At 33.0% G+C, this 15,763-nt stretch overlaps 1 pseudogene; it reads right to left on the reverse strand.

Moving 5' to 3' along the window:
• Positions 1-1,275: 1,275 nt before the first annotated feature.
• Positions 1,276-1,764, reverse strand: LOC121037970 (peptidyl-prolyl cis-trans isomerase A-like; annotated as a pseudogene).
• Between the last annotated feature and the right edge of the window lie 13,999 nt (positions 1,765-15,763).

The raw sequence follows: 15,763 nt of genomic DNA on the forward strand, positions 1-15,763 counted from the left end.
TGAATTTTATTTACTCAAAAGGGTAGTTGGAAAAAACACCTCAAAATCATGGCCAGAAACAAGAGCTGAGTGAACTAAGTGAGTATCAAAATCAAAGAAAAGATGGAGCTGTTTATATCTACATATCGTTTCCCCTTTTATGCATTGTTTAGATACAATAGACTTTTTAGTCTTTTTTTTTAACTTAAGTATAATTGACATACTGTGTTATATTAGTTTCAGGTATACAATATTTCAGGTATTCTATGTAGTTTTCAGTGCTCATCAAGAAAAGTATACTCTTTTTTAAAAGTTAAAAAAAAATTTAAGTTTCATTTTTATTTTTGAGAGAGAGAGAGAGAGAGAGAGAGAGAGAGAGGCAGAGCATGAGTATGGAGTGGCAGAGAGAGAGAGGGAGACACAGAATCTGAAGCAGGCCCCAGACACAGAGCCCAATGCAGGACTCAAACTCACAAACTGTGAGATCATGACCTGAGCTGAAGTCGGACGCTTAACCGACTGAGCCACCTAGGCACCCCAAGAAAAGTGTACTCTTAATCTTCTTTATTTCACCCATCCCCTACCTACCTTCCCTCTGGCAACCACTAGTTTGTTCTCTGTATATATGCATCTTTTTTGTCTTTTTTTCTTTCATTTATTTTGTTTCTTAAATTATACATATGACTGAAATCACAGGGTGTTTGTCTTTCTCTGACTGACTTATTTCACTTGGCATTACACTCTCTAGATCCATCCAAGTTGTTGCAAATGACAAGATTTCGTCTTTTTATGGCTGAATAATATTCTTTATATATATGTGTATATATATATGTGTGTGTGTGTGTGTGTGTGTGTGTATACACATACACACACACACACATATATCACATCTGCTTTATACCTTCATCTATGGGTAGACACCTGGGTTTCTTCCATATCTTGGCTATTATAAATAATGCTGAAATAAACACAGGGGTGCAAATACCTTCCAAATTAATGTTTTCATATTCTTTGAGTAAATACCCTATAGTGGAATTACTGGATCCTATGGTAATTTTATTTATTCATTTATTTTTATTTTATTTATTTTTGTTGTTTAACTTTTATTTCATGATCATAAATTTTACTCTGCCATCCAGCTGGACTTGGAGGGGAGTAAGGAAAACTTGGGACCCATGGAGCTGCAGCGGAAGCTCAAAGGTTGCAGGAGATTTTGAGCAGATGGGGGTGAAGGGGTGCTCTACCGAACTGTGAAGGAATGGTCTGGTAGTTCAGATAAAGCACAAATCAAATTTATTAGATTTTTCCACAGTCAGCAATGGCGATCTTCTAGCTGGTCTTGCCATTCCTGGACCCCATGCTCCATGGCTTCCGAAGTTCATTCCTTCCTTCACCTTGCTAAACGCCACGTGCTTGTCATCTAACCATTCGGTCTTGGCAGTGCAGATGAAAGACTGAGAACCGTTCATGTTGGGTCCAGCATTTGCCATGGAAAGAATGCTAGGGCATGTGAGCTTCAGGATGAAATTCTCATCATCAAATTTCTCCCTATAGGGAGATGGACTTGCCACCAGGGCCATTATTGCACCACCCTGGCACATAAATCTCGGAATAATCCCTATGAAAGCAGGAAACTTTGTGATCAAAAGCATTTTCCCCAGTGCTCCGAGCATGTAAGTCCTCTGCTGTTTTTGGAAATTTGTCTGCAAACAGCTCAAAGTAGACATGGCCCAAGGGCTAGCTGTCCAAAGTGATATCAAAGAAGAACACGGTGGGGTTGACCATGCTTGGGCAGGTTGGTGGTTCCAGGGCGGCAGCATCTGCAAGGCCAGGCAATTTTACTTTTAGTGTTTTGAGGAATTTCCATAGTGTTATCCATAGAATAGACTCTATTAACGTGTATAAGATTGTTAGGTTTCTCTGTGTATCCATTTCACTAATTTAATAAATATTAAGTGTCTACAGTGTATTTGCTGGTCTGGTAAATACTGAAAGTACAACAAAAAGACAAACAGACCTTACCCCTAGTGTAATAAGGAAGACAGGCATTAATCAAATAATTACATACTATATGAATATAAACTGAACTCTAATCATGGAGGAGATGTTATGATTGCCTGTCATACAGGTCTGGATTTTAACTGGGGCTTGAAAAAGTGGTAAGGATATATTTGTTATATAATTCTTAGGAGTTTCTTTTTGAATATGAATACAACTTTCCTTTTTCTCTCTTTAACTTTGTTTATGTCATGGTTCTTCATTATGTGCAACTATGAATCATTGGTAGCAGCTACATAAAGCTATAACTGAAGAAAAAGGACTCTGATTTTCTATTTACCATGGCTATAGGAGCTGAGTATTATTAGCACACTTCTATTCACATTACCATTATACTCTTGTAGAAGTGGGACACCTGGATGGCTCAGTCAGGTAGGAGTCTGACTTCGGCTCAGGTCATGATCTCACTGTTCATGAGTTTGAGCCCTGCGTTGGGGTCTGTACTAACAGCTCAGAGCCTGGAGCCTGCTTTGAATTCTGTGTCTCCTCTCTTTCTGCCCCTCCCCTGCTCATGCTGTGTCTCTGTGTCTCAAAAAGAAAGAAACATTAAAAAACAAACAAACAAACAAACAAATAAATAAATAAATAATTGTAGAAATAAAAATACCAGAAATATATATTTTGTTTCATCAATAAGATAACATTTATTTGCTGATCAGCTATGTAAAATATTGAATAAGGAAGGCAAAATATTGAAGATGGTAACTAAAGTATGCAGTATAAATCAAATGATTTTTTGAAAATTTAAAATGAAGTCCACAGAAGCTTATAAATTAAATAATATTTGAATATATTTGCATCTATTGTATGTATGTATATATATATATGTATATACATGTATATACATATATATCAAACTTAATTGTGATTTTTGTTTGTTGGCTGACATTATTTAGTCTATTTCCCTTGTTTAGAGTACAATTTTTCCCAGAGAAAAGCAGTCATGACTTTTATAAGGCCTTAGAAGAATGGCAAAATTTTACTAGTTATAGAGGTTGTAAGAAGTTTAGTGTCTTTTCTATTAATGCATACTATCTCATAAGTTAGACTTATACGAAATTAGAAATCCATTTGATTTCTTTGAATATATGCAGCAAGAGATAAAAACTGTAAGTATGTGTTTAAATTTGGGGATAGTGATCAGAAAAACTGGTGTGTTTTTAAAGGAGTTTAACCTGGAGTGCCTGGGTGGCTCAGTTGGTTAAGTGTCCAACTTTGACTCAGGTCACGATCTCATGAGTTTGAGCCCCGTGTCAGGCTCTGTGCTGACAGCTCGGAGCCTGGAGCCTGCTTTGGATTCTGTGTCTTCCTCTCTCTCTCTGCCCCTCCCCATGTCTCTCAAAAATGAATAAATTTTAAAATATGTATATTAAAAAAAAAGAAAAAAAACAATACAAAGAGTTTTTCTTTTTCCTGAGAAAATTAGCTGCCAATCTTTCTCAGGCTTATGAATAAAGTATCTCCCTTTTGATACAGTTTTAAATATTTTATTTATTTATTTAGGCCTTTCTGAGAGAGGCAGAATGGCACTGTGGTAAGGACATGTGTGTTGGGGTCTTAGAGCTTTGTGTTCCCATCACAAGTATCTGTGGTGTCTCACTGATCTTGTGTCCCAAATATCTGTGGTGTCTCACTGTTCTTGTGAGAACAGTGCCTGAGAACCATGCCTACCTTGCCTGATTGTCATGGAGCCATTTGCTCTTATGTGACAGTTCTTAGCATGGTGGTAAATATTTGCTCAATAAAACAGGCTTTATTAAACATTCATAATTGTCACTTCTGAACACCTTAGAATATCTCTGTGAACTTTTATATTGTCAAGAGGTTTAATGTATAAAAGAGTGACAATTTATTTTAAAAACATTATAAAAAAGGCCTCTGTCATCCCTTAGCATGAAATTTAACACTAGGCTTCAGATGTTTCATTTAAAAAATACCTTGAAAATTGTTATTTGTTAAAAATCTTATTTACTTAAAAAGAGTAAGTGAATTATTTCAATAACAAGAAAGACACAAAAACTGTTCAAGTATGACTGGGCTCTTTTAATGATAATACTTATGGTCTACATATTTATATATTAATTTGTATATTAATTTGTACACCTGTGAATCTTTAAAAATACACTTTCTCATCTATATGAAGGGACAAAGTAATATAAGGCCATTCTGATGATTTTTGCAACAGCTGTTTAAAAAGATTTCTAGAAAAAAAAAATACCTGTTATATTTTAATTTACTTAAAAAGCAATTTTGCCTCCTACCCTAAGGATCTCATAATGCATTGTAAATGGTCCTGTTTACATACTATACAGAATTATAGGATTTTCTAAATGGATAGAAGGAGTTGTATTAACTCTTTCTGGACCAAATATGCCCTATTAGTCTGTAAGGGTGAATGGAATTCTGAGCTCTTGCCAGGGAGTAAATTAAGCACTTGGAGACTCTTCATTTAATGATCTCATGAATCCTCATAATATTCCTTATGAGGTAGATGACAAGTTGTATTAGCTCCATTTGTATTACAAGAAAAATTAAGCCTAAAGTTGTTATACAATTTCAATACATAGATTTAAAAATGTGTTTCTACCACAGTATGGTCTATAGGATTATATCATTGCACATGTGTTATAATTACTTTGTGCATGTAGAATTACTTTTGGGGCCTCTTCAAATTGAAATTATAGCCTTATGCTTTGTGTTTTATGTCTTTTTATATATCAATAAGTACCATGTCCCCAAAGCCTTTTCCAAGACCTATATTTTGCATTTCTCTGAGTACACAGGCTTTCCCATTTGTAGGAATAACTATGTTAAAATCTCCCAGGAGATAGCCCAATCCTTATAGAAGATCAAATATCTTAGTCCTGAGCATCACTCAGCCCTCCTTTAAAACATCAATATTGCCAAGGTGTAATGGAACCATCATTTAAGACGTTCTGTAAGGAGGAATGGTAGTACCATCATTTACAGATTTTTGTGAGAAGACATTTCTTTAGCCATCTAGAAACAAGAAGACAAAAAGTCTCAACTATGGAAAGTTGGCTCATGTAGTTCCCATTTAGCTAAACACAGCTAAACACTGAAAAATGGAGAAAGAATGCTGTTATTAAATGGAAAAAAATATTGAACAGAAACAATTCACTTTTAATTGCCATGCCACTTGCTGTCAAATGATACAGTCCCTATGGTCTTTCATTCTCCTTTCTAAAGGTGAATGTTCTGGTTAAGCCTCTCTTAGATCATGGAGAAGTAATATATTAGACTTTACCAGATTTTACTTATATAGTTTCGTCTTTGCCATCTTTGAGGAAATTATCGGGATAAACAATATTATGTAAGCTCGATTTGAGCATTTGCCTTTGTTTACTATGGTGGATTATAAAATGGAAGTTAGTAGGACTTTGATGTCTATATATTCATACATTTCTAAGAAGAGATTAACAATATATTGACGATTTTGAATGGAGAGTATCCCTGAAGTACACCTAATTTACATTGTCCAGGTGGTTAATTTGTCTCTTCCCAATGTCTCTTCTGAAACCACCGTTATTCTGAAAGATGATGCAAGTATATTACCTGGTATGACAAGTTCTTGCTTTTGATTGCATTTCTACAGAGAAATCATTAGTTTCTGTAAAAGATATTCTCTCCAAATGATAAGAAAATAAAGACTAGCCATAAGAAGAGTGAACACTGTGTCACACAGAGAAAGAACTAAATAAATAAATAAATAAATAAATAAATAAATAAATATATATATGTATATAGAGTTATGTATAAATAAATTGCTGTGAAGTAATATAAAAGTGATTACCTCTGAGAAGAGATGAAGACATGATAATAATTAAGGAGATCATTAACTTATTTGCTAATATATAATTTCCTTAGAATAAAACTGAAAGCCAATATAAATAGTTAATAGTGGTTATTCTTGAATGTGATAATGTGGGGTTTTGTTAAAATAATATTTTGTGCTTTTCTGTATTTTAAAAAATTTCACTGAAAAGTAAATTTTAAGAACAATTTCTTAGAAGGAAGTAGAGAATAAAAATTAAGAACATGGCTTAAGCTATGATTTTGAATCCTACTTAATACCTTTTCTTCCTGTAACTATGAAAAACTTAAATCTTTGCATCTCAGTTTTCTTTTCCATTAAGTGGTGAAAATAAATATCACTCAGCATTGCTGCAAGGATTCAATGAAAAAAAAATGTCTGGAAAGCATTTTTCACTATACCTGTCATTTAGCAAGCTCTCATTAAATTGTTAGTCTGCTATTATAAAGCAGAGGTACTATTTTTTTTAATAATTAGAAATTGTCCATGTACTAATTGAATAATCGTGTTATATTGTATCTTTCCATGAAGATAAGTGCCTAATAATTTTCAGATGCTATTGATCTTAAATTCAATGAATTTTTACCTAGTTTTTGAGCACTTGTGTTTGCATGCGTATGTAATATAACATGGATAATTAATGGCTAAATATGCAAAGATTATATAAAAATAAAAGATGCTTAGTAAGAGAAAAGATTAATTTGAATCTTGAAGAATTTAAGGATAAGATACGAATGTGTGTTCACATAGAGCAGAAGGTAAAAAATGGAGAAAAAAAGCTCAACATTTGATATTTGTGGTCATGTACTCTAGAGAACAACTGTTCAAATTGGATTGGAAACTTGGAATATACGTGTTTTTTTTCCCTCTAAATTCTTTTTATTTCCTTTGTTATGTTATTTTACATGCTTCTTGGTTTTAATCATTTATTCTTTAGAGGCTTAAGTGTACATTTTTCTGTTATAAATTTCTAGATAAAAGAGGTTAGTGGCATAGTAGCAGACTCAAGACAGTTCTTTTCTTCCACTTATTTTTATTTATATTTTAAAATATCTGAAATAGAAAATAAAGTTTCCTTCTCTTACAAGAAGCGTTGGGTTGGTGCTCAGTGAATAATAAATCATCGTAATAAATGAGATGACTAGATTTCTTGCAGAATTGCTGCACTCTGGTTTTAATATCATTAGAGGATGTATGTATCTTGTCCCATGTGTTACTGCAGCTAATTTAGAGAGGCCCCAAGTATCTTCTACAGAGAAAATAAATAGTGCTTTATATAAATGTATGAATTCTGAGGAATATATCATAAATTGTGTTTTCCCTTCATTATTTTTTTTCTATTTTTATAAATATAATCCCACTGTACTCCATTATTTTCTCCTTCTTTGAGAAATTCCTTTGTCTTTACTGATTTCTTTATTTTCTTTAAAGCTTTTAATAACTCCTTTATATCAGGTTTGCATCTGGGCCTTGTTTTTGTTTGTTTTGTTTTGTTTTTTCTGAATCCTGTGATCAGTAGGAATAGCCGCTGTTCCAATTCTGTGTGTAATCCTTTGATTCTTTCTAACCTATGCCACTCCATGGTCTTTTTAAAGTCCTATCTCTGTAACAAGATCATGACAGTATATTACAGCTAAATATAGAATTAAGGCAAAAAAAAAATAAGACACTCTGCCATACTGTTCTTTTTCTTATGACAATGAAACACAATATCAAACATGTCTCAAATTACCTTACTTTGTAAGCTTGCCATTTAAAAAATTGTGAATAAGAAATACGTTGATATTTCCTATTTCACAATGTTCCTCTATGTCTTTGATTGTCAACCTTATCAAATATAACAATCTTTTTTTTGTTTTAATTTTTTCTGATGTTTATTTTTGGGAGAGAGAGAGAGAGAGAGAGAGAGAGAGAGAGAGAGAGAGAAATTGCAAGCACAGAGCCTGAGGTGGGCTGGAACCCACAAACCATGAGATCGTGACCTGAGTTGAAGTTGGATGCTCAACAGACTGAGCCACCCAGGCACCCTGAGATTCAACAATCTTTTTAATAACAAATGTAAAGTGAGCTAAAAAAAAATCCCTACAATAAAAATAATGGATAATAAAATCTACCTATACATGTAATTTAATAAAATCAGTGCAATACCCTAAATGTGTGAAGGAAAAATGAAAGGAAATAAATGTACATTAAAATAGTACATATTTGGGGGCATCTGGGTAGCTCAGCAGTCACTTAAGCATCCAATCTTGATTTTGGCTCAGGTCATGCCTCACGGTTCATGAGTCTGAGACCCGCATCTGGATCTGCATTCATAATGCAGAGCCTGCTTGGGATTCTCTCTTTCCCTCTCTCTCTCTGCTCCTCTCCTGCCCGTTCTCACTCTCTCTCAAAAAATAAAATAAACATTAAAAAATTATATTGAAATGGTACATATTTCAATATGCAAACACACAAGTATGATATTTTATCACTATAACATTAAAAAAATTTTTAACATTTATTTATTTTTGAGAGAGAGAGACAGAGTGAGAACAGGAGAGGGACAGAGAGAGAGGGAGACAAAGAATCTGAAGCAAACTCCAGACTCTGAGCTGCACAGAGCCCAGCACAGGGCTCAAACTCATGAACCACAAGATCATGACTTGAGCGGTAATCCAACGCTTAAACAACTGAGCCACCCAGGCGCCCCCAAGATATAATTAAAGAGCCAGTTTATGCATTATGTTTCTGACAGCTACACATACAGATTGATACAAGTAAATTAATAATGACCTAAATACCACAAGTAGCATTGCCACTGGGGATATGATTTTTTGAAATCATGAACAACTCTTGGAAAAATTTAAAGCCAAATATATGTAAACCTTTGTGAATTTAAGTTCTTGTATTCCTGGAAAATTCAGTGCATATCCAATTTATAAGACAAATATTTTTTGTTTATATGTAAAATGGTGAGAATCCATCTTCAGATAATTGTAAATCGGGTTTTAACCTACATAAATATTGTGTGACATTAGAATATTTTGGGGGATGTAGGAAAATTCTTTATTGTGTAGGACTGCCTCAACCAGACCATTCTCTCCTAAGTGCCAATGTCTCCCCCAATCATTGTGACCACAAAAATGTCTACACAAATCACCACAACACATTCTGAAACCTATCAGAAAACAATTCTTAAGGATAACATATGTTAAAAATCATAGTTAAAATATTCTAATAGGTTTATAAGAAAACATTTATACTTTCAATGGGTGTAGAATGCTATCACAATACTAATTCCATTAAACTTTATCTTCTCACATTTTCGTAAATTAAGTTACCATATTTTACTTGTGTGGTGGGATGTATTTTCCACATGAATAGAAACAACAATAAGAACAATAGTACCCAATTTCATGAAGTTTACTTAAAGACTTTTGAAAAATCAGTAATACACACACACACACACACACACACATACACACACACACACACACACACAAAACAAAGAAGATGCAAATTTTCGAACATCTTTTTTTTTTTTTAATTATAGCTTCTTCAGTACTAGAAACACTACATTTCTATATATCTTTCTCATTTTTATGGGTAGTGTCTTTCATAATACACTCTTTTCCTGGGATGCATATTTTAATTTTTTTTTTCAACGTTTATTTATTTTTGGGACAGAGAGAGACAGAGCATGAACGGGGGAGGAGCAGAGAGAGAGGGAGACACAGAATCGGAAACAGGCTCCAGGCTCTGAGCCATCAGCCCAGAGCCTGATGCGGGGCTCGAACTCACGGACCGCGAGATCGTGACCTGGCTGAAGTCGGACGCTTAACCCACTGCGCCACCCAGGCGCCCCTCCTGGGATGCATATTTAAAGATATCCTCATATCCATCATCATAAGACAGGAAGTACAATTTTTTCCATATTGCATTATTAGTAAAAGTATAGTTTTTTTAAGTTCATTTATTTATTTTGATAGAGAGAGAGAGAGAGAGCAATCAGAGGAGGGGCAGAGAGAGAGAGAGAAAATCCCAAGCAGGCTCTGCACTTTCAGCTCAGAGCCCCATGTGGAGGTTGAACTCACAAATCATAAGATCATGACCTGAACCGAAACCAAGATTTGGATACTCAACAGACTGAGCCACCCAGGCACCCCACAAGATTAGGTTTTTAATAGAATTTGTGTTTCAGCCAAGAGGGGACTTATGAATACTCACTCATAGAAGATGATAATATAGTGGCATAACCATCAAGGGTAGTGAACAGTATTCCTCAGAGCCATTTTAGTAGACTGACAAAAGAAGTAATCATAATGCAGACAGAGAATGGATGGTGAAGATGTGAAAGTATTTACTAATTGTTAGAAGTGTTAGAAGTGTTAGAATTTACTAATTGTTAAAAGATAAGCTGAAAATAAAAGGATGATAAAAAAGCAAATAATGACTTGCCAAGCAACAGTTTTGATTTATGGTGTTTTTTTTTTGTTGTTGTTTTTTTTTCTGAAAACGACTCATGATTATAGGTTAACCTTTTCTGGAGATGTTAAAAATTGTAGTATTAGACCTAGGGCAAAAATCGGAAATGAAATCTATACTTAACAATATTGAAAATTCTATTTATCTTTTATATATATTAATATTTTATCTTTTGAAAGATCAAAATTGAAATTCTAAGTTTAACTATTATTTTAATGCTATGAAAACATATTTTACTCAAACTTCAAAGAGGAAAGAAAACATCAAAAGTCTTCCTTATACCAATAATTTTTTTTAAATAAAAATATATCTCATTTGGACAAAAAAAATTTCAGACAGCATAATTCATCTTATCTTCTCATACCTATGCACAGAGGCAGAGGATTAATATATTTAGAACTTTTGATTGGAGACTTAGCATTTACACTGGCATAGAATATTTTTTGGCATAAAATATTAATATTCTCATCCAAGCATGAAAATTCCAAATTAACAGAAACTAATATTGCTCTTCAGGCAAAGTGGGAGTTACTGTTAGAAATGGAAGCAATTCTATAAAACATGGGTTAGCAGGATATTAAGAATCTAGATTTAAGCTTTATTCTTCATACATGGTAGGACAAGGCATTAAGCTACCTATTGTCTCTGTTTAGAATGAATATGCTTTCTTTCTGTGAATTTAATATTAATACCTGATGATGATTCCAGACTCTGGATCCAGATTATTTGATTTTAAATCTGGCTTTGTCAAGTAATGCTAGGCATGTTCCTTCAAAATTCTCTACTTTAGTGTTCCCAACCTTGTTTTCATTTTTTATTGAAGTATAATTGATATACAGCATTACTTTAGTTTCAAGTGTGCAGTGTAGTGATTCAACATTTATATACATTGGAAAATGATCACCACATTAAGTATATTCACCATACACATTTATAACATTTTTTTCTTCTCATGAGAAACTTTAAGATCTACTTTCTTAGCAACTTCTGAATTAGTGATATGGTACTATTGACTCTAGTCCCCGTTCTGTACACTGCATCCCTATGAATTATGTATTTTAAAAGTTGAAGTGTGTAGCTTTTTATTTTATAAGTTGAAGTGTGTACCTTGTGATCTCCTTCAGCCATTTCACCTACTCCTCAAACCCTCCCCTCTGGCAACCACCAATCTTCTTTTTATCTATGGAGTTTTGTTTTGTTTGTTCACTTGTTTTCTTAGATTCCAGTTACAAGTGAAATCATACAGCACTTGTCTTTTTCTGTCTCACTTATTTCACTTAGCAGAATACTCTCAAGGTCCATCTGTGTTGCCTCAAATGGCAAGATTTCATCCCTTTTATGGCTGAGTAAATTTCCATTGTAAGTATATACCACATTTCTTTAGCCAATCATCTATCAGTGGATACTTAGATTTTTTCCATATCTTGGCTTTGTAAATAATGTCGCAATAATCATTATTATGTATATGTATTCAGATAAGTGTTTTCATTTTCTTCAGGCTAAAACCTAGAGGTGGAGTTACTGGATTGTATGGTATTTCCATTTTTAATTTTTGGAGAACCTCCATACTGTTTTCCTCAGTGGCTGCACAAATTTACATGCCTAAGAACAGTGTAAGAGTTTCTCATTTTTCCACATTTTTGCCAACATTTGTGATGTTTTGTCTTTTTGATAATAGCCATTCTGATAGGTGCAAGGTGATAGCTCATTGTGGTTTTGATTTGCATATTCTTGATGATTAGTGATATTGAACATCTTTTCATATGGCTGTTGGCCTGTATGGATTCTTTGGAAAAATGTCTATTCAGATACACTGCCCATTTTTAAATCTGACTGCTTATTTTTTGATATTGTTGATTGAGTGTTTTTAAGATATATTTTGAATATCAACCCCATATTAGATATTTGGTTTGAACTGTTTTATCCCATTCAGTAGGTTGCCTTTTATTTTGTTGATGGTTTCCTTCACTGTACAGAAGACTTTTAGTTTTATGTTGTCCCGTTTGTTTATTTTTACTTTTGTTACCATTGTTTCCAGGCTCAGATTTAAATAAATAAATAAATATATATATATAATAAACTTTATAATATATTATTATATTGTATATGTAATGCTATATATATTATATGTAATACTATATATATTATATATACTATATATTTATATATAAATATATATTATAGTATATGGTATATGTATTTATATATTTATAGTATATATAATACTATATTATAATATATAACAAGTTATATATATACATATGTATACTATATACATATTATACATATTATATATATACATATATATGCATATATATACATATTATAATATTTAACAAATTATATATATACATATATACATATGTATACAATATATATACACATATATACATATATACACATATACATATATATACATATATATAATATATATTGTATATATATGTGTGTGTGTGTGTGTATATATATATGTATATATATATTAGGTATTAGAACCTAGTTTCAAGCTGATTGTACATTAGGCCCTCAGTTCCCTACAGACTTTGGCTATCCTGGAGGTAAGCCTGGTTGATTTTTAAAACCAGATGTTTTGGAGGCTCCTTTATCCAGAGAAGATCTCAACGGTTGGGGTGGCTGATCCAGGGTACAAACCTCTGCTTCCTCAGGGACAAGTTCCATGTTTGTGAGATCATTCCCAGTCCCTGAACTGTGGATGGGATTTTTGGCAAGACTGCTTCTCTGCATCTCATACTTATCTCAATGTGGCCCTTTGATGCTTTGATGGAGATGAACTTGTTTAGGTAGTTTTCAGAGGAAATTTTTTCATCTCTGGCTGTAGATTGATTGTGTCCATGGAGGGAGGTGAGTTCAGATTCTTCCTACACTGCCTCCTCTCCTCATCTCTAAGTGGGGTACTTGTGTTGCCCTCCTAGAGATGATGTCACTGGCACGTGAGAAGCACTTCTGGAGTGTGAGCAACTTTTACTACAGTTTTTAATCAAATGATTTAATTGAAAAACCAAAAATGATTCACAGTAATCCACAAAAATACATGAAAAAGCACTTTGTAGAAAACTACCTGTAATGTTAATAAATTAAAATGTCACCATTTAATGAATAAACAAGTAAAATTAGTATTTTTATTTTTCTTAAGTTGATATACAATATCATTTTGCTATATTTAAGCACCTTTTTTTTCTTATATGCCAACTTCAGCAAATTTAGTCAGCAACAACCTAAAAGAGGTTTCTTTTGTGAAAATTATTCACCTTCAATAGCATATGTATTGTTTAAATTCATTCCACATATTTGAAATCCAGACATTAGATTTTTTATTTGCAATTCTTTCTATCTCTGTGCACTCTCAGAAAAGTAATGAATAGCCCAAGTGCCTTTGCTCTCAAACTTCAGTTTGCAATGATGAAATCAGTCCTGAGCCAAGCATCTAGTCTGCAGGAAGGGAAAGCACTAATGAAAATTAGCATTCCAAAAGAATCTTCTGCAGCTGTCATCATAAAAAGAAACTGATTAGTGGTTTGGACGGTGCTAACTCTGTAAATTATCAAACAAAATACTGCAGAAGCATCCATTTACGTATATGAAAATTACAATTTGAACATCACACTTAGAGCACATTAATCAACTTCATTCTTTGTTTTTATGGGTAATGAGCCTTTGTAGAAAGGTAAACAGCCAGCTAAATAAAGTTGCTTTGACAAAATGGATTAAATATATTCATACTTAAAAAAAAATGTGCTAAGAGGTGTTTAAATAAAGGAAGCATCCCCTGGTCATTTATTTCTATTTTTGGTTCCTACTTGGACTTTTCCCACTTCTGGCTTAATTTTTTTTTATATATGCATTTTGATGTCTTTCATAGTTTATCTGTAATGTTAATATGGGATTTTGAGAAGCTGAGTAATATGTTCTATCACTTTTTATCTGACATCCAAAAATATAACCTTAATTAAAATATGTTGGTTCTTAAAAACTCAGATGTTACATAATTTGTTGTATATAGCAAAAACTATTTCCTGTGATTGAAATGGCATGATTTTTTTCTAATAACTTTTCCTGTCTTATGTTATGTTATTATATGTAATCATTTATATAAAGGGAAACTTCTCCTTTTATGGGAATTATATTTCTGGGAAATGGAACCAACATCATATGTGGATAAATTTATAGTTCTGCTAATCTATGAGCAAATGGATTAGGCAGACAAACCAAATATTAACATAATTAAATAACCATAGTTTCTCTAAATATTTGAATACCTAATATGCACAAGGTACTGTAGATGTAGCAGTAGAAAACATTTTATTGATTGACCATTGTTTTAATAAGTGATACTTGGTTGTCTTAACCAATGATGGAAAATGACTGGAGAGCTGAGAATCCAGCAAATACTAGTTGTCAGTGAATGCGTTATAGAAGATTATATATCAAAAATGAAATCAATTTGTAATGTACCTATAGTTCCTTTTTATAGTGGATTAAATAGAGGACAGCACGGCAACATTTTCTTCTCATGTGTCAATTGTTTACATTCTATTATGAGGATGTAAGAGTCCCACTCCACCTTTTTTTGTCCATGTTTTCAAATTTGCCTCAGGCTTTATGATTTTAGCCTCTTAATTATTTTCTTACTTCAATAAATTCTTCCAAATTAAATTCTGTCAGTTCTGTCAATTCTGATTTTCATATATCTTCCTTTCAGCACCACTTCAGAAAAATTCCAAAGCCTCAGGAATTTACACATAGTTATTTTGTATAAAACACTATTTTTCTAGTGTTTGCTTTTATACGAGGTAATGTTTATCTCCATCTAAAGTGTTCAAAAATACATGAGGTGGAGGAGGCTCCTGGGTGGCTCAGCCAGTTGAACATCTGACTCTTGATTTCAGGTGAGGCCATGATCCCATGGTCATGGTCCCAAATCAGGCTCTGCGCTGAGCAAGGAGCCTGGTTGAGATTCTTTCTCTCTCTCCATCTGCTGCTCCCCCCACTCGTGCACATTCTCTCTTTCTCTCAAATAAAAAAAAAAAAAACTTAAAAAGACATGAGGTGGACATAATAAAATTAAAGTTAACCATTCTAGTAGTCCAAATTTGGAGAAATTGAATTGCATTGGATTGGATAATGGAAATTACTTTTAGTAGGGGAAAATCATCTTAAATTTTGGAGAAGTTTATTGACTACTTTGTGGGTAACCAGTTTCATTATTTTAAATTGTGGGTCACAAATTTAATATTATTCATGCTTGATAATTTTTAGCTTGATATATAGAAGAATTTTGATATTAATTGTACATCTGTGCATTAACCATAACCATTCTACTTGCAGACTCAAAGGGAAAAAGGCAATACTTTGGAAATGGTTGATGATGCTTATTTTATCCATTTAACCTAAAGTGTTTCTTAT

The sequence above is a fragment of the Herpailurus yagouaroundi genome, unplaced genomic scaffold, assembly GCF_014898765.1.
Source record: "Herpailurus yagouaroundi ecotype Mexico unplaced genomic scaffold, PumYag 164, whole genome shotgun sequence".
In the NCBI taxonomy this organism is placed as follows: domain Eukaryota; kingdom Metazoa; phylum Chordata; class Mammalia; order Carnivora; family Felidae; genus Herpailurus; species Herpailurus yagouaroundi.